The following is a 26,386-nucleotide window of genomic DNA, read 5'->3' as shown; positions in this document are numbered from 1 at the left end:
AACATACAACAAGAAAATCCTTCTTCAGGGCTTCTGAACCAACAGCAAGGTTTCAGAACCTCTACAACAACAGCACTGTCCTTCACCAGTGGACAGAATTCACTCTCTGTCTGCAGAACAGTCTCAGGAGCTCTGAACCAACAGCAAGGTTTCAAGACCTCTGCAACAACAGGACTGTCCTTCACCAGTGGACAAATCTGGCAAAACAACATCAAAACAAAGTACCAGCATAACAGCCATGTCTCCTCAGTCCTTGGCAGCTCTGGGTGGCAGCTCTTAAAAGTCCTGGGCAATTCAAACTGGCCCTCAGCAATCCTCTCAGTCTCTCTCTGCCTCCAGGATGCTCCTTCCAAAAAGTTCTTCTGCTTCTCTCTTTGCTTGTGTCTCTCTAAATTTACGTCACCAGCTCCTCCCAGTTCAGCCCTCTCTTTTCACTTCAACAAGTCCATCCCACAAGTGGGATTCACAAGCTCTGGGTTTTAACACAATCAAACCAAAAACCAAGCCAATACAGGGGGATTTTTAAATTCCATTACTATTGCAGCCACCTACCTGATAGGGTTATGTGGAAGGAATTTTGTAAACCTATATAAATATGAACTGTTAGGATTGCCAGAAAATTTCAAACAGCAACTGAGGGTATTTATATTCTTTTAATATTATGTCACTCACTTTTTTTCAGTGGTTTATGTTTTTCAAACCTAGAATCAAAGGTCTTCCATCAAATATTTCCATCTACCCCTAACACCTATGATTATTTAAGTGCCTGCTGTATAAAAGGCACTGTTATAGATACTGGAGGCACAAAGCTACTAGACAGAGTACCCGATATTGAAAAATATATATTCTAGTTGAGGAGGTAAGTCATAAAAAGATGAACAATACAAGGTATTCCTTCTAGTCCAAGGTATATCCCATTTTTCTACTAAATTGGGTTTGCAACCTTGGAGTTATCCTCTATTCTTTATTTGCCTTTATAATACACCCACATCCATATCCAATTAGTTGCAAACAGGCAATTCTACCTCCACAAAATCTGTCACATTCATCTTCTCTCCATTCAACTACAACCATCCTAATTCAGGCCTATATATTACTTCCCACCAGGACTGAAGCTATAGCCTTCTAATCACTTCATTGAGTCTCTGCCCTTTCTTTCCAGCCTCTACAAATTTTCCAAATTGATATTCACAAAAAATTTGAGTCAGCCTCTGATGTTATCTAGTCCAACCCATAACCAAAAGGAATTCTTACTATAATATGACCAACAAATGGTTATCTAATCTCTACTTAAAACCCTCCAAGACCAGAGAATCTACCACCTTTCAAGGCCACCCATTCTACTTTTGTGGAGATCTAATTGTTAAGGAAGTTTTAACAAACCTAAATTTGCTCTTTGTAACTGCCACCCATCACTTCTAGTCAAATATCTAGTATGGCTCCTTTCTGGGGCCAAAAAGAAAAGTTAAATACCTTCTCAGCTTGATAGCCCTTTAAATAATTGAAGATTGCTATCTTGTTTCCTCTGAATCTTCTATTCTCTAGGATAAACATGTCCAGTTTCAGCAACTAATTGTCATATGTCATGGACTTAAAGCTCCTCACTGTCTTCTAGACACTCTTTAGCTTATTAATGCCATTCCTTATTAAACCATAGCAGTCAGAACTGAAACAGTACATCTTATGAGATCTGATGAGAGGAAAGAATTTTGGGACTGTCATCTCTCTATTTATATATCTATATAGGAAGCTATGCTTTTCTTAATGCAGCATATGATCACATAATTCACATCTGATTACTATTAAGATTTTGGTCCACTAAAACCCTGAGGTCTTTTTCAAAGAAATAGCTGTCCAGTGATTACTCTCCCTTCTTATACTTGTGAAGTTTATTTTTTGTGATTGTTTAATTTCATCTTCAATTAATAAAGCATTAAGTCTTGTGCTGGAGATAAAAAGATAAAATGAAACAGTTCTTGCCCTCAAGCAACTTATATTCTGTTGAGGGAGACAGCAGGTACATACAGAATATTGATACATTTAAAAAAATACAAGATAATTTCAGAAGGGAAGGCAGTAGCTAGGGAGCTGAGAAAAGGCTTCTTTAGAAAGTGGCACATGAAGTGAGTTTTGGAGGAAATGTATTCTAAGAGGCAGAAATTAGGAGGGAGTACATTCCAAGTGTGGGGGGACATTCAGAAAAAAAAAGCACAGAGATGGAGGATGAAGTATCATGTGTGAAGACTAGCAAGAACACTAAGTTTGGCAGGGCTACAAAGTATAAGAAGGGGAATAATAAGTAAAATGGTAGAAAACATAGATAAAAGAACCAGGTTGTGAAATGCTTTACTTGCCAAGCAAAGGACTTTATATTTAAATCCTTGCAGTAATAGGGAACCACTGGAGTTTGTTGAGTAGAGAGTGACATGGTTAGATATGTGCTTAAAAAAATCACATTAGCAGTTGTGTGGAGAAAGGATTAGAGTAGGAGACTTGAGATCAGGAGAACAATAGAGATTACAATAATCCAGATGTTAGTCAATGAGGGCCTGAAATAGGGTGGTGGCCTGTGAACAGAGAATAAAGAATGGATATGGGGGGGGGGGGGGCTAGGTGGTGCAGTGAATAGAGCAGGGGCCCTAGAGTCAGGAGAACCTGAGTTCAAATCCGGCCTCAGACACTTGACACACTAGCCATGTGACCTTGGGCAAGTCACTTAACCCCAATTACCCTGCCTTCCCCCCCGCCCTCCAAAAAGCAAAAAAAAAAAAGGAATGGATATGAGTGTTGTGGAGGTTGAGTTGGTAAGATTTGACAACTGATTGTATATGTGGGCTAAGGAACAATGAAAAATCAAGGGTGACCCTGAAGTTGTAAACCTGGGTCACTAGAAGGATGGAGATGCCCTCTAAAGAAAGAGGGAAGGGACGGCCAGGTAGCACAACGAGTAAGAGCACTGGCTCCAGTGTCGGGATGACCTGGGGATCGAATCCCGGGCTCAGACACTTAGCACCCACCCAGAAACACCTGGCTGTGTAAGCTTGATCAAGTTACTTAACCCCAATTGCTTAGGGTCGGCCAGGTGGCTCAGCAAGTAAGAGCACTGGCTCCAGTGTTGGCATGACCTGGGGATCAAATCTGGGCTCAGATACTTAGTACCACACCCAGAAATAACTGGCTGTGTAGCCTTGAGCAAATTACTTAACCCCGATTGCTTTAAAAAAAAAAAAAAGAAAGAGGGAAGTTTGGGAAAGTGGTGGATTTTTGGTTCTGTTTTGGACATTTTGTATTGGAGATGCATACTGTACATCCAATTTAAAATATCCAATAGGCAACTGGGAGTGTGTGGCCAAGTTCAGGAAAGATACTAGGGTTGGATATGTAGAGGTCTGAGAGTGATCTGAGTAGAGACGATAACTGATCTTTTTAGAGCTGTTGAAGGGAGAAAGTGAAAGATTATCCTAGGCTTTTCCAGCCTAGGACAGAGCCTCAGCCAAAATACCAGAGAAGGGAGGATCTGATAGGAGAACCAAGTAGAAGAGAAATCAGAGTTGTGAAAACACAGAAGAGAATATCCAGGAGAATTGAGTGGTCAGTAGTGTCAAATATTATAGAGAGGTCAAGAAGGATGATGATTGAGAAAAGACCCATCAAATTCGGCAATTAAGGGATCACCCATAACTTTGGAAAGAACAGTTTTACTTGAATGAAGCCAGAAGACAGATTGCAAAATATTGAGAAGGAACTGAGAGAGGAAATAGTTATATAGTAGATTGGGCTTGGAGGCTCACAATTTAGAAATCATCCTGGACTTCTGACTCTCTCTCTCTCACCCCCAATAATCAACCTGTTGCCAGCACCTGTTGATTTCACCTTTGCAACATTTCTCCAGGTTTTTGGACCTCTCATGTTTCCTATGATCTTTCAAATATATTCAACAGTGATTTAACAATCACAACTCCCATTTCCTTCAGTATTCAGGGATGCAGTTCATATGAGCCTAATAGCTTGAATTCATCAAAGGCACCTGAGTACTCAGTTAAATGGTACAGTAGATAGAGCTCTAGATTTGAAGTCAGGAAAATCTGAGTTCAGATCCAGCCTCAGATAACTAGAAGCTATGTGACCCTGAGCAAGTCACTTAACTCCTGTCTGTCTCAGTTTTCTCATCTGTAAAATGGGGCTAATAATAGCAACTACCTCCTAGGATTATAGAAAGGATCAAATGAGATAGTATTTGTAAAGCACTCAGCACAGTGCTTGGTATATTGTAGGTACTTAATTTCCTTCATGCCATCTCTTATCTCCATGCCTTTGTACAAGTTATCCCTTGGGTTTCAAATGTTCTCCCTTCTTATCTCCAGTTTTTAGAACCTATAGTTCCTTTTAAGACTTAGCTTAAGGGCTGCCACCTTCAAGAGCCGCCTTCTGATTCCTCTAGTAGTTATTAGACTCCCTCCAGTTTCTTTGTATTTACTTTCTGTATAGGTAGTAACTTACCTAAGAAAACACCTCATTTACACTGTATCTTATACGTTTGTAGTTGTTTGCATGTTGTGTCCACCATTAGAATGGAAACTCCTAGAATAGCTTCTGGGTCATGTGACCAATAAGATGGAGGACTAGATATTTCTTCCCACAACCTCTCAAACCTTTCCAAAACAGAAAATATGGACCAAAGATAAAGCAACTTAAGCTATTTTCATGGTCTAGGTCAATACCTGGAACCCAAAAGAAGCTTTAAAAAACTGTATGAACTAATATCTACCTTGAGCTCACTCAGCAACCCCTCATTCACTGACTATTATGCTATTAGCATCAAGGCTGCACTAGCCAACCCAAGTATTTGACCAGTGTGCTAGCAACAACATCCAATTCTATACCCTGATTCACACTCTCTCTTTCTAGTGCTGTAGAGATCCAGGTTCCAGACAGAGGAAGTTTTCTGGGGTTACAGTAATAGACACCCAGCACTGCAGCATCATTCTATACAGCAAAAGATCTCTACAAGAAAGCCTATATAGGGGCAGCTAGGTGGTGCAGTGAATAGAACGCCAGTCCTGGAATCAAGACCTGAGTTCAAATCCAACCTCAGACACAACACAAAACTAGCTGTGTTACCTTGAGCAGGTCACTTAAGCCCACCATCCAGCTGGGGCCAGTTTTATTCCCCCTAAAATCACTTGGAGCAAAATCATGAGTTGCCCAGAGTGGGAAGAGGCTGAGATGCTTTGAGATCCAGTCCCCAGGGAAACCATTAGAGAAGAGAGAGTCAGAAAGTAAGCAATAGGGGAAAATAAAGGGAAGAAAGACTGGAATTAACAAAGATCTCTGGAAAAAGACTCAGAGATCTCGAACATAAGCAAATAAATCAAAAGGAAAAACCTTTAACATAAAAGGAAATATGGCTTTCAGAGACTGTAAATGGATTTCAGGTATCTATGAATAAATACTCAAAAATGAAGGAAAATTATTACCTCCTATCAGATAGATAATCTTGCATATAGCTAGTTATTTATATGTTGTATCTCCTATTAGAATGTGAGGTTCTTGAAAAGATTTAATTTTACTTTCTCTGTATCCCTAGTGCCTCGCACATAGTAGGCACTTTAAAAAATTCTTGTTGACTGACTAATCCAGAGCATATAAGATTAAGAATATAAGTAGTACTATAGGGTAAAAATAGGTTTGGAAGACACCTGCATATTAAGGGAAGAGTATAATAAGGGATAGATATTAAAAAATAGAAAAATTAGTTCCTTACTTTTTCACCAAGTAACTTAGCATTTACTCTTAAGTCAATAAAATCATTGACATTTATTTTTAGGAAAAAGTTGAAGCTACTTTCTAATGTATGTGTGTGTGTGTTTTTTTTTTTTGTAGATTCTTCAAATTGTGTTATTTGTAATCTGTATCATTCATGATGTAATTTATATATGCAATCCTACTAGAAGGAAAGGACTACTTTCCTTAGTGAATGTTCGAGATTGGATGTTCTCAGTGCTGGTATTTCCCATTGGCACTGTAAGTATATTCATCTGAAATAGTTTTGATCTTGTCAGTCAGTTTCTAAAGGATTACTCAGTTATGAAAATAAAACAATGTAGAACTTTATAACTTGTAAAGCACTTTCACATGTTATCTTGTTTCACATTTATCTAGTACTTCATTTATGTATATATACTTTTATATATATATCATTTATATATATTATAGTACTTCATTTATATAGTATTTCATCACAACAACCTTGTGAAATAGGCAAGTTAGGTAATATTCTCATCCCTGTTTCGAAACTTAGGCCCAGAGGTTAGATAATTTGCCTGAAGTCACCTTGTAGAAACATTATGGTGTATTGGGAAGAATGCTAGGTTTGGAATCAGACAGTCTGGGCTTATAAATCCTGGGTCTGCCACTTATAAGCTGTTTAATTTCAGATAAATCACTTAACCTCTCTGAGCCCTAGTTTCCTCTTGTATAAAATGTGATGTATAAAATGAGGGAGTTGAACTAGAATCAGGGGTGGGGAACCTGCAGTCTTCAAGTGCAGCCCTTTGACTGATTCCAAACTTTACAGAACCAATCCCTGTTATATAAGGATTTGTTCCGTAAAACTTGGACTCAGTCAAAAGGCCGCATCCTGAGAACCTAGAAGGCCACGTTTGGCCTTGAGACTGCAGATTCCCCACCCCTGAACTAGATGATCTCTAGGGCCCCTTCCAGTTCTATATCAGTGATCTTATGATTTACACCCCAAAGGTTAGGGACATCAGTGGTGATTATATGCAAAATTACTTTTCATGTGTATTATGACCATTCTTTTCCTGTATTTTGTCTGAAAATATACAAAAGAACAATCATTGTTCTATTTCCTTCCCCTTAATGGATTTGGGTCCTTGGGAGTTGATAAATTGTAAATTTGCACAGAAGAATTATCACATTTTTATAAGCAAGTTTTTATTTCAGTTTGTAGTTTTTACCTTCTGGATTCTCTATGCCTTTGACCGAAAATTTGTATTTAACCAAGAGTTAGATGGAACCTCTTCGAGTTGGGTCAGTCATTTCACAGTAAGTAATATTTTCTTATCAGCTTGGTATGGTACCATTTAATACTTTATCATCTAAAACAAAGTTTCCTAATCTGGTATTGCTGAGCTTTTTTTAACCTTTTGATAACTCCAGTTCATCAAAATTGCTTTTCTTTGTAATTTTATGTATTTTATGCATTTAAAAGACATTCTAAGAAGGGGTCCATAGGCTTCAACAGACTGCAAAACAGGTCCAGGAAACAAAAAAAAGATTAAGATTTCTCTCCCCCTCCCCCATATAAAGGATATACAGTTTATTCTTAACTTCATTTGTTCATTCATTTATTGCCCCTTTTTTTTTAGGGCAGTTGGGGTTAAGTGACTTGCCCAAGGTCACACAGCTAGTTTTTGTGTTAAGTGTCTGAGGCTGGATTTGAACTCAGGTCTTCCTGACTCCAGGGCTGGTGTTCTATTTACTGCACCACCTATCCACCCTGCTTCATTTATTTTTATGAAAAAAAAATATATATAGGGTAGTTTACTTGACTACTTTTGTTAATTTTTTGTTTTAAGTAGCATGTTATATATCATAAGCACTAGAAAATGTCATATGTGGTGAAATTAGAAAAAGTATTTCCCTTATTGATTTCCACTATTTTTTGAAATAAAATAATAACTGAATTGACTTGGGGAAATGACTTTAATTATAATATAACAAACAGTCTTGTCAGTTAGTCAGTAAACATTTATTAAGAGCCTATTACATTCCAGTCACTGTGCTAGAAATCTTTTTTTTTTGGCTATCAAAATGAAAGCAAATCCAATGTTGAAAAGTAATAAGGCAGTACTCTTAAAGAAATTCTAACAGTAAATATAAGTAGATACTTGAAATAGCCCTCTTTTGAAGCAGTGAGGTATTTATATTAATGTATTGTGTAGGTCTATTTTTCTGTTCATGTGTCATAGCTAAAGATCAAACAAAAACTCACATCTGCCATAGGAGAAAAGTAATTAGTAAATAGTAGTATGACCTGTCACTCAAAGCTGAGAGTCTGGATTTACATAGACTAGGTTCAGTCCTAGGGAGTTCTCTCTAAAATCTCTTGTGTTATATTCATTCCCCCTGCCACCAATCCCCCAAATTTTGCCTGGAAACAGTAGAATTCATGTAAGGCCCACAGTTTCTTCATTATTTTGTGCAAGTCTTTACATATTTTCCTGAGATCATTGAGCTCATCCCTTCTTATAGCACAGTGGTATGACTTGTTCAGCCATTCCCCGGTTGATGGGCATCCCTGCAATTTCTGGTTCTTTGCCACTGGGAAGAGAGCTGTTATCAACGTGTTAGAACATATAGGTTCTTTTCCTTTTTCTCTAATCATCTTTAGAAATAGATCTAGTAGTGGTATTGCTGGGTTAAAGGGTATAGGTAGTTTAATAACTCTTTGGGCATAATTCCAGATTGCTCTCCAAAATGGTTGGATCAATTCACAGTTCTACCAACAATGAATTAGTGTCCCAATTTTTCCATGTCTCCTCCAACATTTATCACTTTCTTCTTCAATCATTTTAACCAATCTGGTAAGTGTAAAATGATATCTCAAGGTTGTTTTAATTTTCATTTCTTTAATTAATAATAATTTAGAGCATTTTTTTCAAATGATTACAAATTGTTTTTATTCTTTCATTGGAAAACTACCTGTTAATATCCTTTGACAATTTATTGATTGGGGAATGACTTGTATTCTTATAGATTTGATAAATTTCTTTATAGATTTGTGTTATAAGACCTCTGTCTGATAAACTGTCCTTAAAATTTTTTTCCCCAATTTTCTGCTTTCCTTCTGATCTTGGCTATTTTTGTTTCATTTGTACAAAACCCTTTTAATTTAGTGTAATTGAAAATATACAGGCGGTCAGGTGGCACAGTGAGTAAGAGCACTGGCCCCAGAGTCAGGAGACTTGGGATCGGTTCTGGGCTCAGATACTTAACACCCTTCAAAATAACTGGCTGTGTAACCTTGAGCAAGTTACTTAACCCCGATTTCTTTAAAAAAAAAAAAAAGGAAAGAAAATATCAATTTTGCACTTAATTTGCTTTATATCTTTTTTGTTTGTTTTGTTTTAAAATAAGCATATTTTATTTTAAATAAATCCTCCAGCCTAAAATGGAAAGAGTTCATGTTCTTTGCTTGGAAGAATGCTGTGTAAACAATATACTTGTCAAATGCATCTGTGCAGCTCAGCAACAGTTCCTTATTGGAAAGGATATTTCCACACTGGTGGCTGAAAGGACTTTTTTGTCTCAAAATTCGCTCTCTCCTTTGGCTTGTTTCTCCCTTGACTCTACCCAGGCTTTATTAATAGTTCTCTTCATTTCATCATCTTCATCTTCATAAATTTTCTTCAAAACATTCATCAGCCCCTCACTAGGATCTGTGTCATTATCAAAGGAAGATTTTTCCTTCTCTTTGCATTCTTTCTCCACATGGGTCAGGTAATCCCATTTCTGTTCCTGCTTCTTTTTGCATAGTGCAAGAACTGTATCAGTCTTGATCTTTCTTAAACTACAGATATGGGCTTCAAGAGGTTATTGACAGTCATAGAGTAGTTCTTCCCATTAAGATTCTTTACAAGAACTTCAAATGACTTCTCTGTGAACTGCACCTGTACATTCTCAGTGGGTACTTGCTGAACACCATTTAAGGTGATGTAGATTTTCACATATTTATCTGATTGATCCCAACCATAATTGTTGGTTTTCACTGTGTACCCAACAAAAATGGGGGCAACCACAGCTGCTGGTTTTTCATTATCAAGAATCTCCCCTTTTTCCTGCTTTGTCTTATGCTTGATTTCATTCTCTAACTTGGACTTTTCTGCTGTTAGGACATCACGGACTCTTTTCCTAGTGGCCTTTCCCGGCAATTCCTTCACTTCTTCCAGGTCTTTCCATAGCTCCTCCAGGGCTTCCGCCATGACTTGCCACCACCACCAGGAGTAACATGAGCCCCCACCACGCAGAGGAGAGGCCTTGGGATCCCACCCGCAAGGGCTGGGCTTAGAACGCTGCTCCCATGAGTCGCTGCCCCCAGCGCAGCCTGTGCAAGGATCTGAAGTTCATGGGCTGCCCTGTAGGCTGCCTGTGGAAGGACTGGCCAGACGCGACTTAGCCCCGGCCTCCAGAGCCATGCCCCTCTTCATGGCCCCCCCTCCTCTAGCACGAGGTGCCTCTGGAAGCTTCGAGAATCGCCCATGTGGAGTCTCCGCCAAGCCTTAAGCCCCGCCCAGCCTCCCCTGCACGTGCTGTGCCTTATATCTCTTTTTTATTTATAAATTGTTATCAATGAGTTTTTTTGCTGTTCTCTTTGTGTGTTCATTGTAGAACTGGTATTAAGTGGGAAAAGAGTCAAGCGTTGGATATAGAGCTTGGGGTCCTCCTTCCTCCTCAAAATGACAAAGTGACCAGAAGTTAGTTTGTACTTGACCGTATCCCCTAAATTGAAACACTATTTAAGGTATCAAATAGATAACTTTCTAGCCTAATATCCTCTCTCTGAAGAGAGCAGAGTGGTAGACCCTTGTTCAATCTTTTGCTTCCTCCCTTGGCAAGAATGAAAATCTACCTTGGATAAGGATAGAGAGAGGAGGCAAGAAATATCTGCCTCCCATCAAGACACACACAATGGAAGAGTTCTTTACCACAGGTAAAGGTAACTTATTACACATTTTTGGGTACCACTTACCCCTCTCTTATTGATATAGCACATTTGAAAAACTACCTAGTAATAACCAAAAAGTCCACAAGTTATTTTTGTTTGCTTAATTATTTTATTTTGAATCAGCTAGTTTACTAAGTCTTAAAATTTGGAATTATATTTGAGTTGAATATGTCACATTTATACATCTTATCTGATGAGTCCAGAGCAAAACAAATAAAATCATCATTCTTTCCTATTTGTATATCATGAATTTTTGTTTTTCTAAGCAAATTGACTCAATGCTGTTTCAGATATATGTATACAAATGTGTATGTATATTTATTTTGTACCTGTTTTTCAGAGTCTGTCTTTTTTGTAATTATCCTAAAGAGTTTTGTAGGTCTATAAGCATTCTGACTGATGAATGCATAGCTAATTAATGTTTGTTTTATTTGTTATTTTGAAGGACAATGTATGAAGTTATGATTTTGTGGTTTGTATTTTATTTCTATCAATTCTTTTTTTTTTTTTTTTGGCTTTGCAGAGGAGAAGGCAGGGCAATTGGGGTTGTGACTTGCCCAAGGTCTAACAACTAGTAAGTGTTAAGTGTCTGAGGCCACATTTGAACTCAGGTCTTCCTGACCCAGTGCGCCACCAAGCCACCCCTCAATTCTTTAGTATTGGTAAAGAAGGGTCTTATTTTTGAAAATAGTTTGTTCTTCTATGTTTTAAATTTTAAGAAATTTTGAAGGAAGAGCTTTAAGTAAAAAAATTTATTTCTCAAGTTTTCCCAATGTCCATTTTTTACTTCATTTTTTGTTATATAATGCTAGTTTAAAAAGAGGGCTTTTCTTTATAAGGAAATTTAAAAATATAATTTCACACATATATCCTTTCCTCTCAGTGGCACAAATACTTTTAATTAGGAGAAATAACTAGATTAATCAAAAATAATAGTGTTTGCTCACTAGGTCAGTCTTCTCCCTACCACCCAAACCTTTTTATTTTACTAACCCAAACAGACACATAAGACAATACAGTCACTGAACTTTTAGAACAAGATTTCTTAACTTTCTGTGTGCCATAGACCTTTTTGGTAGTCTGGTGAAATTTATGGACTCCTTCTAAGAATAGTATTTTTTAATGCATATAATAAAATACATAGGATTACAAAGGAAGCCAGTTATAATAAAACAAAGTATCAAAATATTTTAAAAACAAGTTAATGAACAATTAAGAACCTAAGATTTAGAAGCTATGAGCATAAATATCGCATTCTTAGAGTTGCCTTTTTACTAAGTTTTTGCAGAGAAAAATATTTGGAAAGGAAAGGAGTAAGATTTCAAAGCAACAAAAGTACATCAGATATGATCAATGTTTTTAGGCTTGTATTTCTATACTTATATACTTCATTTTTATTTTCAGCATACAACTGTATTGCCATTACTTCTCATAGAGATGATCATATGTCCCCATAAGTATCCTAGTAGAAAGAAAGGAGTGCTGGGACTTACCATCTTTGCATCTATATATATTATATGGTAAGAATTACTTTGTTTTCAAAAATAATCTGAACTGATATAGTATTCTTAGATAAACCTATGGTAAAAGTCAAATTATGTGCAATGTCAGCATTTCATATCATATTTAATGTTCCTAGGCCAGAAAGCCAGGGGTGACAAAATGCTAAACCGATGCTTAATATATTTCTTGGGAAGCATGTTAAGGATAGACATTGATTATTAGGATATTCCACTTCTTAAACCATTGTTTAGAAGCAAAAATCTCACCACTTTATTTTTAAAAGCTTTAGAAGCAATGGGGTGGCTAGGTGGTACAGGGGTGGCTAGGTGGCACAGTGAATAGAGTACTGGCCCTGGAGTCAGGAGGACCTGAGTTCAAATGAGGCCTCAGACACTTAACACAAAAACTAGCCATGTGACCTTGGGCAAGTCATTTAATCCCAATTGCCCTCCAAAAAATAAAAAAAGAAAGGAAAACAAAAGGTTTAGAAGTAGAATTTATTGAAGCAGTACTTTACATTAAAAAATAACATAAATTCATGGTTTTATAAACACTGAAACAAGGATTTCCTTTGTTTTGTTATGTGAATGCCTCAAAAGACCCATGATTGCAAATGCGCCTCCCCCCCCTTGGCTTAGCATACAATTTCGTAAATTGCTATGGCCAAAAAAATGCATCACAAAGAGAAATCAATATGGATATATATATATATATATATTGGAGCTATATTCTGAAGGGCTTTAAATAACTAATGGAGAAATTTGTATTTTATCCAAGAGCAACTTTACTTTTTTTTTCTTTAAAGCAGGAAAGTGATGTAGTCACATTGATTTAGCAATATCACCTTGAGCACTGAATGTGGTGGATGGATTGGAGAAGGGATTGACTGGGAGCAGGTGATTGGAAAGGGGCAGGGAAACCAATTATGAGGCTATTATAAGGAAACCAATTATGAGGCTATTGTAACTGCCCTGGAAAGATGTGATGAGATCATGAACTAGATTGGTTGTCATCTGTGTAGAGAAGAAATGGATCTGAGAGATGATGTGAAAGCAAATTTGACAAGACATGACACAGTGAGAGAGAATGAACATTTGAGGATGACTCCAGGGATATAAATCTAGAGTAAGAAAAACAGATAAGTTAGGAAGAAGTTTAGAGGGAACAGTAGTAAGTTCCATTCATAAGTTACTCACTTGGAATCTTTGATGGTTTTATCTGAGAAGATGTATTGCCTATCTAGTCACCTTCTTGGTGGTTAAATTAGTGTTTTCCTTGAGAAAAAAAAAATAAGTTAACAAATTAATCTTGTCTTATCCAAATTGGTAATATCAAATAAATAATTGTTCACCTAAGCATATGTTAAACTCTAAAGTGATTATTATATATTTAATACTTCACTGTTTAATCACATGTTGTAAAGTTGGTTATAAAGTGGAAAACTCAATTTACAGGAGCTCATTATTTCAAATTATCCTGCAATGTTTATATATAATAATTTAAATAATTATTATTAGATTTTTTCTATAGATCTGTCAGTATCTTTAAGTGGGATGTACTTATATTTTCTATTTGTATACCATACTTTTAATAGTCATTGTAAGTAATCATGGAAAAAGAAAATAGTTACATTTTATCTCATAGTCATTAAAATGATTACTTTTTTTACAGATGAATAAGATTATTTCATAATTTAAATATTTTAACTGTGTTTCACTTAAAAGATAGGAATATATATAATATATAATTTCCTTATTCCTCCAACTAACTGGACTGAATGCATTAATAATAACTAAAATGTATATAATTTTTAGGATTTGCAAAGGGCTTTGCATATATTATCTCATTAATACACACAACTACCCTGTGAAGCAGGTACTGTTTTTATTCCCATTTTATAAATGAGTAAACTAAAGCAGAGAGGTCAAATGACTTGCACAGGGTAACATGGCTAATAATTGAGGCAGGATTAGACATCAGGTCTTCCTGAGTCCAATTCCAGCATTGTATACACTATACCAGCTAATCATCAAGATAATAATAGTTACTATTTACATAGTGTTTTAAGAGTCACAAAGTACTTTACAAATATCATCTTTCTTTTATCTTCACAACAACTCTGCGAGAGAGATGCTATTAATGTCCCTGTCTTACAAAACTTATATTCTATATAATTTTAATTAGACTAATATCTTCTTGATAAGTTCTCTCAAAGAAGCTGTTTATCTTTTAAGTCTACTGGATTTCATGTTGTCCATAAGTGTGCACACATTCCATGTACCAGTGGTGAATGGACTCATCTTTGCAAAAGTTTTTGTACATTTTTTTGTGTTTCAGCTGAAGGGGTAGGATCCCTGCCTGCTGTGGTAAGCAGGCCAAAGTTAGATTAGGTGAAGCAGACAACTTTTAGGGCATCTTTTCAAGCCCCTTCTTCACAGGTATGACTGAGATTCATGGTGGATTAGATCCATAACTAAAATTACTCTGGATGATTTACTATATTCAGAAGACACAGGATAGCCAAAAGGGTGGGGAGAGGAGAAAAGAGGGCATTTTACTTTATAAAGGTGTATTTAAATGAGGAAATCCAGAAACAAGAAAGTGGTGGAGGCAGGAAGAGGAATGGTGGAAAGAATTTAAATAAAAATCAATAGAAGAGAAGAAATAGAAATGATTTTGTTGTAATAATACACTAAAAGCCACCTGGGCAGAAAAAGGAAATAGAGAAGGTGATTCTTGGTGGTAATGCTAGCTCTTTTGCCCTTTGGAATATCATATTCTAAGCCTTCCAATCATTTAATGTAGAAACTGCTAAATCTTGTGTTATCCTGACTGTGGCTCCACAAGGGTTTAATTTTTTCCTTTTGACTGCTTGCAGCATTTTCTCCTTGACCTGAGAGCTCTGGAATTGGGCTATAATATTCCTAGGAGTTTTTGTTTTGGAATCTTGTTCAAGAGATGATTGGTGGATTCTTTCCATTTCTATTTTACCCTCTGGTTCTAGAATATCAGGCAGTTTTCCTTGATAATTTCTTTTTTTTTTTAGGGGGGAAAGTAAGGTCATTGGGGTTAAGTGACTTGCCCAAGGTCACACACCTAGTTAAGTGTCAAGTATCTGAAGCTGGATTTGAACTCAGGTCTTCCTGACTTCAGGGCTGGCACTCTCTATTCACTGTGCCACTTAGTTGTCCCACCTTGATAATTTCTTGAAAGATGATGGCTAGGCTCTTTTTTTGATCGTGGCTTTCATGTAGTCCAGTATTTTTTTTCTTGCATTTTGGAGGGCAATTGGGATTAAGTGACTTGCCCAAGGTCACACGGCTAGTAAAATGTTACATGTCTGAGGCCAGATTTGAACTCAGGTCCTCCTGACTCCAGGGCCGGTGCTCTATTCACTGGGCCACCTAGCTGCCCCAGTATTTTTTAAATTATCTCTCCTAGATCTGTTTTCCAGGTACGTTGTCTTCCAATAAGATAGTTCACATTTTCTTCTATTTTTCATTTTTTTAATTTTGTTTTATTGTTTCTTGATGTCTTATTAATGATGTCTCATTAGCTTCCACCTGCCCAGTTCTGATTTTTAAAGAATTATTTTCTTCAGTGAGGTTTTGTACCTACTTTTCCATTTGGTCAGTTCTTCTTCTTAAGAAGTTCTTTCCTTTAGTAAATTTTTTTACCTCTTTTTCCATTTAACCTGTTCTGCTTTTTAAGAATTACTTCTCGGGGTGGCTAGGTAGCACAGTGAATTGAGCACCAGCCCTGGAGTCAGGAGGACCTGGGTTCGGATCTGACCTGAGACACTTAACATGGAAAACTAGCTGTGTGACCTTAGGCAAGTCACTTAATCCCAATTGCCCTCCAAAAAAAAAGCAAAAAAAACAAGAATTACTTCTCTTCAGTGAATTTTTATATATCTTTTTTTCCATTTGGCCAGTTCCACTTTTTAAAACATTCATGTCTTTATTGGATTTTCATGCTTCTTTTACCATTTGACCAGTTTGGTTTTTAAGGTGTTATTTTCTTCAGTATTTATTTTCTGCTTCCTTTACCAAGCTGTTGACTCTCTTTTCATGATTTTCTTGCATCACTCTCATTTCTCATTCCAATTTTTCCTCTACCTCTCTTACTTGACTTTTAAAATCCTTTTTGAACTCTTCAATAGCCTGAAACCAATTCATATTTTTCTTTGAGGCTTTGGATGTAGCAATTTTGACTTTGTTATCTTTTTCTGTTTGTATTTTAATCTTCCCTGTCATGATAGTAACTTTCTGTAGTCAGGATCTTTTTCTGCTGTTTGCTCATTTTTCCAGCCTATTTCTTGACTTTTAACTCTATGCTAATGTGGGGCTCTGCTTCCAGAGCAGCAGGAGCATTGTCCCAAGTTTCAGGCTTTTTGTCCATCTGGCTTCAGAGATAATTCTGGGGACCCAAAAGATTTGATTCTTTCAAGGTGGTATGATCTTGGGAAGTTGTATTTACCACCCTTCTGGCCTCTGCTCTAGTCTGTAAGCATTCACAATCTCTTTTCTGATATGAAACTGTAATCAGGATTCCAACTCCCCTTTGGCTACAAGCTGTAGTTTGCTAGTGCTCCTCCTCATCCTGGGAATGAGCCCCAGGCCTGTGACCTATATCTAAGTACTCACAGTGCAACAGAGTCCTGCCCGTAGTGACAGCAAAGGGACCCTGTAATCTCTTTCTGACCAGTTGTCTCATCCCCTTACCCTCTATAGGCTGAGGTCCAAAACCCAACATTGTCACCATTGATTCAGTTAGCCTCTTCCCACCTAAGTCTACTTCTGGTTTGCTGGGGTGTAGCCTGCATTGGATGGTGCTCCACTCTTGCCCCAGTGCAATAGACCTTTCTTGCTAACATTCTAAGTTGTCTTAGGCAGGAAAATTGTTTTACCTTGTACTTTTGTGGGTTCTGCCAGTCCCAAATTTGTTTTGATACATTATTTAAAGTTTTTTGGAAGAGTTTTGAGGAGAGCTTAGATGAGTCCTTGCCTTTTTTCCACCATCTTGACTCTGCCCCTCTCAGTAAAATTTGTAAGGTTGTAGAGAACAAGAGAATTAGATTGCTGGGGCAGCTAGGTGGTGCAGTGAATAGAGCACCAGCCCTGGAGTCAGGAGGACCTGAGTTCAAATCCGGCCTCAGACGCTTAACACAAAAACTAGCTGTGTGACCTTGGGCAACTCACTTAACTCCAATAGCCACTCCAAAAAAGAAAAAGCAAAAAAAAGAGAGAATCAGGTCAGACTTGGAGAAAAATAGATGATATACAGATTTATTTTCAAGAGAATAGAATCTGTAAACTACAGATCAGTGATTCCTGGCAGAATGCTTAAAACACATTATTAAAGATATATTGAACATTTAGAAAAGGCAGCAGTGATCAAAAAAGGCCAGGCTGGCCTCATCAAACAGGTCATGAGATGCAGTTTAAGGATTCTCTCTGCCAGTTGAAACCTAAGCATAGCCCCTGAAAGAGACCACATAATTACTTTTTTATTTTGTCAGTTGATTGTGGCAGCAGTGTTGTGGAATAACCTTAATTAACCCACTAACTTTCACTTTTCTCTTCATGTTAATTTCTCTGAGTAAATTCTGAATAAATATTGATGCCATAGGTACTTCTGCCACAGTCTTATGAGTGAACAAAGTGATGTCCATCTTGTTTTATGTGATGCTTCTTATTTAACTCTATGGCATCCAAGCTAACAGCATGGACTTAAAAGAAAATCCTGGAAGACTCACTAAATTCTCTCATCATCAAGCTGAACCAGGCAAATGTTTTGCTAAACAAAGAACATATTCTCTAAGCAAATGGTGGATATTAAGAAAAACTACCTAAATACCTGTCAAAAGCCCCTCACCTCTTTAGAGCCCAGACTGGAGAGAGCCCTTGAAATCAAACCTTCAGCCAGTTGGCTGCAATTGAAGTAGAATTGTTAGACCATCAGAGATGCTCTGGGATCTACTGTCTGTACCTTGTGGGTAACCTAGTGGTGATGAATAGAAGTACCCTATGAAAAAGGTACATGGAGCACAATAGTCACCATGGGGAGTTTTATGTAACAGAATTTGTGGGTGAGGTAAGTCATCTGCCATCAGCATTCTGAGACACTAGGTAAATGTGCCAAGGAAGATCAAAACTGGCAACCCTCCTGTCAAACAATATTTTTATGAAACCAGATATAAGTAAACCAGACTTATTAAAAAACAGCTGTAGACAAACATGAATTCTCAGTACAAAGCATCATAAACCTATGTCCAAGTACTCACTTGAAACGACAAGTATGTGAGTTGTAGATAGATAAGGATACATCTGTATCTATGTCTTGACAAGGAAAGACAAAACTTGGCATCTTTCCTAGCAAATTATTACATCAAATTATATGATTTGCATGTAATATATAAATGTTTAATAATCCTTATACATGTTTTATGTACTATGAATTAATTTTACTAAACTTAAGTGACTCTATAGAATATTTTTTCTCTTCAATAAAATTCTGCCGAATGGGGGACAGAGCCAAGGTGGCAGCATAGAAGCAGGAAAACTGCATGAGTCCCCCCCATAACCACCTCAAAAACTATAAAATATGACTCTAAACAAATTTTAGAGCTACAGAACCCACAGAGTGACAGAGAGAAACAAATCTCCCGTTGAAGGCAGCCCAGCAGGTGGTCTGTCACACCAAGCTGGGTGCCAAGCTCAACCCCACATGAGCCCACGGTTTTAGCCCCAGGGCAGCCCTGAAAAGCAGTGGTTGGAGTGGACCTTGGGAAAGTGGATCCCCAGCAGCTGTGGCATTTTCCAGAATTATCAACCCATAAATGCCAAAGACAAAGTAAAAGGTCAGTGTGGAACTTAGTTGGAACTGGGATGCATGGAGGCATGGTCTGGCCCCTGCCCCCAGAGCAAGAAGCAGTGAAGGCATGGTGGCCATGCAGCCTCCTCCACGTGACTGCTTCAGAACTCATGGCCTACAGATTGTAGGGGGACCAACCATTCAGAGGGTAATCTCTCTTGCTTTGACCTACCTGGATCTAGATCATGGTCTTGGGTGGTGGTCCTGGGGTGTGTGACCAGTGAACCAGAGCTTGTGGTGTCTGTAGACAGGGCACTCAACTAATAGCTCTAGCAGCTGCAAAAACCCCAGCGATTTGGGACAAAGCTCTCCTCTCTGGAAGCAGATTTCTTCTGTGGCAAAGAGCTCAAAAGTCAAGTAATTGAGTGGCAACATCAGCAAGCAAAGGAAGCAAAGCAAGCACAGCACAGCAATCAAACCTTAGATTCCTCTTTTGGGGACAAAATTGATCAAAACATGGAATGAGAGGAAGCAACAGTCAGAATTACTGCACCAAAAGCTTCCAAGAAAAATATGAATTGGTTACAGGCCATGGAGGAGCTCAAGAAGGATTTTAAAAATCAAGTAAGAGAAATGTAGGAAAAATTGGGAAGAGAAATGAGAATGATGCAAGAAAATCATGAAAAGAGAGTCAACAATCTGACTGAAGAAAATAACATCTTAAAAAATAGACTAACTCAAATGGCAAAAGAAGCCCAAAAAGCCAATGAAGAGAAGAATGCTTTAAAAAGTCGAATTTGCCAGATGGAAAAAGAATTTCAAAAGCTCACTGAAGAGAATCATTCCTTCAGAATTAGATTGGAGCAAATGGAAGCTAATGACTTTATGAGAAATCAAGATATTATTAAACAGATTCAAACAAATGAAAAAAAAATAAAAGGCAATGTGAAATATCTCATTGGAAAAACCACTGACTTGGAAAATAGAATTAGGAGAGAGAATTTAAAAATTATTGGTCTTCCTGAAAGCCATGATCAAAAAAAGAACCTAGAAATCATCCTTCAGGAAATTCTCAAGGAAAATTGCCCTGATGTTTTAGAACCAGAGGACGAAATAGAAATTGAAAGAGTTCACCAATCACCTCTTTAAAAAGATCCCAAAAAGAAAACTCCTAGGAATATTATAGCCAGGTTCCAGAGTTCCCAAATAAAGGAGAAAATATTACAAGCAGCCAAGAAGAAATAATTTGAATATTGTGGAAACACAATCAGGATAACTCAGGATCTGGCAGCTTCTACATTAAGGGATTGGAGGGCTTGGAATATGATATTCCTGAGGGCAAAGGAGCTGGGATTAAAACCAAAAATCACCTACCCAGCAAAACTGAGTATAATGTTTCAGGGAAAACTATGGTTATTCATTGAAATAGAGGACTTTCAAGCATTTTTGATGAAAAAAAAAACAGTTGAATAGAAAATTTGACATTCAAATATAAGAAGCAAGAGAAGCATGAGAAGGTAAACAGGGAAAAGAAATCATAAAGAACTTATCAAAATTGAACTATTTACATTCCTACATGGAAAAAAATGATAATTGTAACTTATGAAACTTTTCTCAGTATGAGGATAGTTGAAGGGAATATAAGTGTATATATATAATATATATAAAGGTACACATACATATATATGCCTATATAAGGGTATATTGTGTATGAATACATATGTGAGTGTGTGTATATATGTGTACAGGTACATATATATGTATATGTGTACACATATGCATATATGTGTACAGGTACACATACATAGAGGGCACAGGATAATTTGATTAGGAAGGGACGATATTTAAAAAATAAAATTAAGAGGTGAGAGAGGAATATAATGAGAGGAGATAAGGAGAGACAGAATAGGGTAAATTTTCTCATACGAAACAGACAAGGGAAAACTATTTCAATATGGGGGAAGAACAGGAAGGCAAAATGGAATGAGTCAACCTTACTCTCATTGAATTTGGCTTAAGGAGGGAATAACATACATATTCATTTAGGTATCTTACCCTACAGGAAAGTAGGGGGGGTAGTTAGAATCACACACTTTTGAAAAGGGACAGGGTCAAAGTAGAAAATAGAACAAGTGGGGGGTGGGATAGGATGGAGGGAAATATAGTCAATCTTTCACAATATATCCACTATGGAAATGTTCTTGTGTAACTACACATGTACAACCTTTATTGAATTGCTTATGTTGCCAGTAAGGGTGGGTGACGAGGGTAGAAGGAAAAGAATCTGGAATTCAAAGTTTTAAAATCAAATGTTTAAAAAAAAGTTATTATTATTATTTTTACATGCAACTGGAAAATAAGATATACAGGCACTGGGTTATGGAGTTCCATTTTGTCCTACTGGAAAGTTGGAGGGGGAATGGGAGAGGATATAGGAGAGAGCAAATTGGGGAAGGGGGTATTCAAGAGGATTTCTGTTTTGGTGTGGTGGGTATGGGAAAATGGGGAGAAAATTTGTAACTCAAATCTTGTGGAAATGAATGTTGTAAACTAAAATTAAACACAAAAAATTTTTAAATGTTTTTAAAAGATCACAATAAAAAAGAAATAAAATAATGATGCCCCCCTACCCGGTACTCATCAGTGTCACTTTCCCTGCTCTGCCCTTTCTTCATTTCCCTACCTCCTTTTGTGTATTGCCTTCCCCTTTATATTGAAAGCCTCTTGAGGTCGAATTTCATCTTTCTTTTAATTGTATCCCTGCCACTTAGCACAGTGCTTGGCACAAAGTAGGCACTTAATAAATGTTTATTGGATTAGATTGGTTTGGATTGGATCTCCACTTACTCTGTATAACTTCGAAAGAAAACCTTACATCCTCACCATCAAGTTTGCTGTCAAGGTCACATTTTCATATGTGGCTATATGCCAGATTGAACTATGGTATACTTCCATGTTTTGGCCCTGGGAACACAATGACTAATCTGAGAGTTTTGGAAGTTTCTAGCACAGTAGTTGCTTGGGGTTCTTTGTTTTTATTGTTGTTCTGCTTTATAATTAGTCTCAACGCTTCCATTTCCATTTAGAGTGTGTGTGAGAGAGAAGGATTAATTTTTTTTAACAAAAAAAAAACCATCATGCCAAATTAACTATTCCTTTTGTTAACCGTTATTAAACTAGATTGGGAAGTGATGTAGCTATTATTTTCCTAGATTTTAACAAAATATTTGATAAAGTATCTCATACCATTCTTATGAAAAGGATGAGTCAGCATATATCCCTCAGAGAGGGAAAGAATATTTTTAAAGTATTATAATATCTGAATATTTATAACAACACTTTTTTGTGGCAACAAAGAACTGGAAGCAAAGTGGATGTGCATCAGCTGATTAACAGGTGGGCAGATTTTGGTATATGAATTTAATGAAATATAGTATATAAGAAATGACAGGGAGAATTCAGTTACTTGGAAAGACGTGCATAAACTCATGCAGAGTGAAATATAACTAAAAAATATACACAATAGAGCGGCTAGGTGTCTCAGTGAATAGAGCTCCGATCCCAGAGTCAGGAGGACCTGAGTTCAAATCCGACCTTAGACACAAAAACTAGCTGTGTGACCTTGGGCAAGTCACTTAACCCCAACTTCCCTCCAAAAGCCAAATCTATACACACACACACACACACACATATACATTTATACACACACACAATGACAACAACGGTAAATACAGAGAATAGCAACAACACAAGAAACTAAAAGATGTATAATTACAAGGAGCAAGGTTGACTGGAAAAGAGAAAATTCTCCTTCCTCCTTTCAATGGAAAGGTGCAACTATCAGTATGGGGGCAAAAACATTTAATTTACTTTCAGACTCAACTCCTGTATTGGTTACTTTTGCTGAACTATGTTTTTCTCTCTTATTCTTTGCAACAAGATATGGACATCTGGGTAGGAAATGGGGAGAGCTATCTTTAGAAAAGAAGTTGATATAAAGACAGCAATAACTTTTTAAAAAATCAAAAACATCTTGAAATAAAGAAGGAGAAATCACAAAAAACTAGCATGGCTTCATCAAAACAGGTTGTGCCAAACAAAAATTTCCTTTTTAAAAAAGTTATTAAATGGATCGATTAGGAAATGTAAATTTTGGTAAAGATAGTCATGATAGTCTTGTGGGGAAAAAAACCGGCTAAGCATATTCAGAGCAGCTTGGGAGGACTTGTATAAACTAGTGAAGAATGAAGTAAGTATAACCAGGAGAATAATTTATAAATTGACCATAGTAATATAAAAGAAAACAACACTGAAAGACATCAGAACTTCAGACATCATGACTTCAGAGGATTGACAGTGAAACATACTTTCCACTTCTCAGTACAGAGGTGGTAAACAATAGACAGTGAATGAAATGTTGTCAAAATGGCCAATTTGTAGAACTGTTTTGCTTACATGTACTTCCTTGTTACAAGGGCAGATTATATTGGAGAAGAATCATTGGAAAGTAACAACAGTTTTTTAAACATTAGTTTTCAAAAAGGGAGGGAGAAAAGATCAAGAGATCTTTTGAACTTGTTTATAGCACGACCAAATGGATTTGGAACTGGTTAAGTGGACAGATCTAAAGGGCGATAATGATTTGACTTTACTGTGGAAGGCAGGTGCCCCAGGGATTATACTTGGCCCTTTTCCTGTTTTTATGAGTTTTATCAAATGATTTGGATAAAGACATAGGCTAGATATTTATCGGATTTGAAGATGATACAAAACTAAGAGGGACGGCTAACAACTCAGTGACAAAAAGAACTTAAGTTGATAGACAAATATTTGACAGAGTCTAACAAAGTAAAATTTATTAAGGATAAATATTGTCATATTTTCGTTAAAAAAGTTGACTTGAAAAGTATAACATGAAAAGGGTTGTAGGGTACAATGAAGGATATTTAGGGATGAGGGAGATTTGGGCGGCAAATAAAGATCTAGTAGATAGAGGTAGCAGTCATGATCTCAAAACAAAAATAGAACTAATTAAAAGAGATAAGCGAGGACACTACATTTTGATAAAAGGTACCATAAACAGTAAAGTATTATGAAAAATTTTTACAGCAATTTTCTCTGCTAAAGGACTCATTTCTAAAATATACAGAGAATTGAGTCAAATCTATAAGAATACAAGTCATTCCCCAATTGATAAATGGTCAAAGGATATGAACAGGCAGTTTTCAGAGGAAGAAATTAAAGATATCTATAAGCATATGAAAAAATGCTCTAAATCACTATTGATTAGAGAAATGGTAATTAAAACAGCTCTGAGGTACCACCTCATTCCTATCATAAGAAATGCTGGAGGGGATGTGAAAAAACAGATACATTAATGAACTTGGTAGAGTTGTGAACTGGTCCAACCATTCTGGAGAATAACTTTGCCCAAAGAGCTATAAAACATTTCATACCCTTTGACCACCCAGCATTACTATTACTAGATTTCTATGCCAAAGCGAGGGGCAGCTATGGGGTGTAGTGGCTAGAGTACCAGGCCTGGTGTCAGGAAGACTCATCTTTCTGAGTTCCAATATGGCCTTAGACACTAGCTGTGTGACCCTGGACAGTTTACATAATGCTGTTTGCTTTATTTTCCTCATCTGTAAAATGAGCTGGTGAAGGTAAAGGACTCCAGTATCTTTGCCAAGAAAACCCTAGATGGGAATCACAGTGTTGGATACAACTGAAATGACTGATTAACAACAAAAAATCTCTAAGAAATCCGAGAAAAAGGAAAAGAATCTATGTTCGAAAATATTTATACCAACTCTCTTTGTGGTGGCAAAGAATTGGAAATCAAGGAAATGACCATCATTTGGGGAATGACTGAACAAATAATAGTATATGTTTGTGATGGAACACTATTGTGCTATAAGAAATGATGAGGGGAAATGTTTCAGAACAACCTGGGAAGATCTATATAAACTGATGCAAAGTGAAGTGAGTAGAACCAGGAGATTATTGTACACAATAATAGCAATACTGTAATCATGATCAGTTGTGAAAGGCTTAGCTATTCTGATCAATGCAATGATCCAAGTTGATTTCAAAGGACGTGATGAAAATTGCTATCTACTTCCAGAATGATGAACTAAGTACTGATGTACTAAGAACTGATGAACTAAGGACAAATTGAAGAGTAATTCTCTCAATGTATTTTTCTTTCATTTTTTTGCAACATCGCTAATATAGAAATGTTTTTCATGATTTCACATGTACAAAGGGTATTATATTGCTTGCCTTCTCTGGGTGGGGAAGGGGCTAAAAGGAGGGAGAGAATTTGGAACTCAAGATATAAAAAAGTCTAATACACTTAAAAAGGAAAAAAAGGAAAGATCTAGGAGATGGGATACGTTAAAGAATAGAGAAAAAGGAGAATGATTGAAGGATCAGTCTGCCAAACAAGACAGGAGAGCATGAGATCTAAGGTACATATAAGGTGTTGAACTTAACAAAAAAAAAAAAAAAGACCACTTTATCATCAGAGAGTGGGGAAAAGGAGGAGAGAAGGGTCAAATATATCAATGGATTTTGAAACAAGAATGGTCTGAGTTTTCTCCACAAAGATGTGAGACCCTCTGAAAAAGGTAGGTGGAGAGGTATATAAGAAGTTTAAGGAGAAAAGAGAAGATGTGAAATAACTTCTGTGGATAGCGATATAGGAATTAAACTTGGGAGGAACAGAAGGACATGCTTCAGTAAAGGCTTGATTGAAATTGAATAATATTAATTTATTATGTATCTAGGGTAAAGTCATATTGGCAGATATGAATGATGGAATTCGTCAGTACTTAGGGGGGAAGGGCAGGAAGAGAATAAATATTAAGCACATATTATGTGCTAAGTGTTGTATTAAGTGCTTTATAAATATTTCATTTGATCCCTACAACAACCCTGAAAGGCAGGCATTATTTTAATTCTAATTTTCAAGGAAACTGAGGCAGACAGAAGTTAAATGACTTGCCAAGGGTCATCCAGCTAGTAAATGACTGAGGATGGATCAGAACTGTCTTCTTGATTCTGGGCCTAGCATTTTACTGTGCCACTTAGCTGCCTCTGGGAGACTGGAAAGATAGCTTTGTTGGAACTACAAACTGGTCTAACTATTGTGGGAAAATAATTTGAAATTTTGTGAGAAATGTAATTAAACTATTCATAAACTTTTACCTAGTGATGCCACTAATTGGCATATACCCCAAGGAGGACAATGACAATGAGAAATGTTCCTTATATATTATAACATTTATAGAACTTTTGTGGTAGCTAAAAAAT

At 36.8% G+C, this 26,386-nt stretch overlaps 1 pseudogene; it reads right to left on the bottom strand.

Moving 5' to 3' along the window:
• Positions 1-9,126: 9,126 nt before the first annotated feature.
• LOC138149622 (calcyclin-binding protein-like) lies at positions 9,127-10,086 on the bottom strand (annotated as a pseudogene).
• Between the last annotated feature and the right edge of the window lie 16,300 nt (positions 10,087-26,386).

Source organism: Petaurus breviceps, unplaced genomic scaffold (genome assembly GCF_028583685.1).
Source record: "Petaurus breviceps papuanus isolate PSGF00001 unplaced genomic scaffold, PetGlider_PUasm1.0 90847, whole genome shotgun sequence".
Lineage (NCBI taxonomy): Eukaryota > Metazoa > Chordata > Mammalia > Diprotodontia > Petauridae > Petaurus > Petaurus breviceps.
Note: the sequence above shows the minus strand (reverse complement) of the source record. Positions and strands in the feature narration are given on the sequence as shown.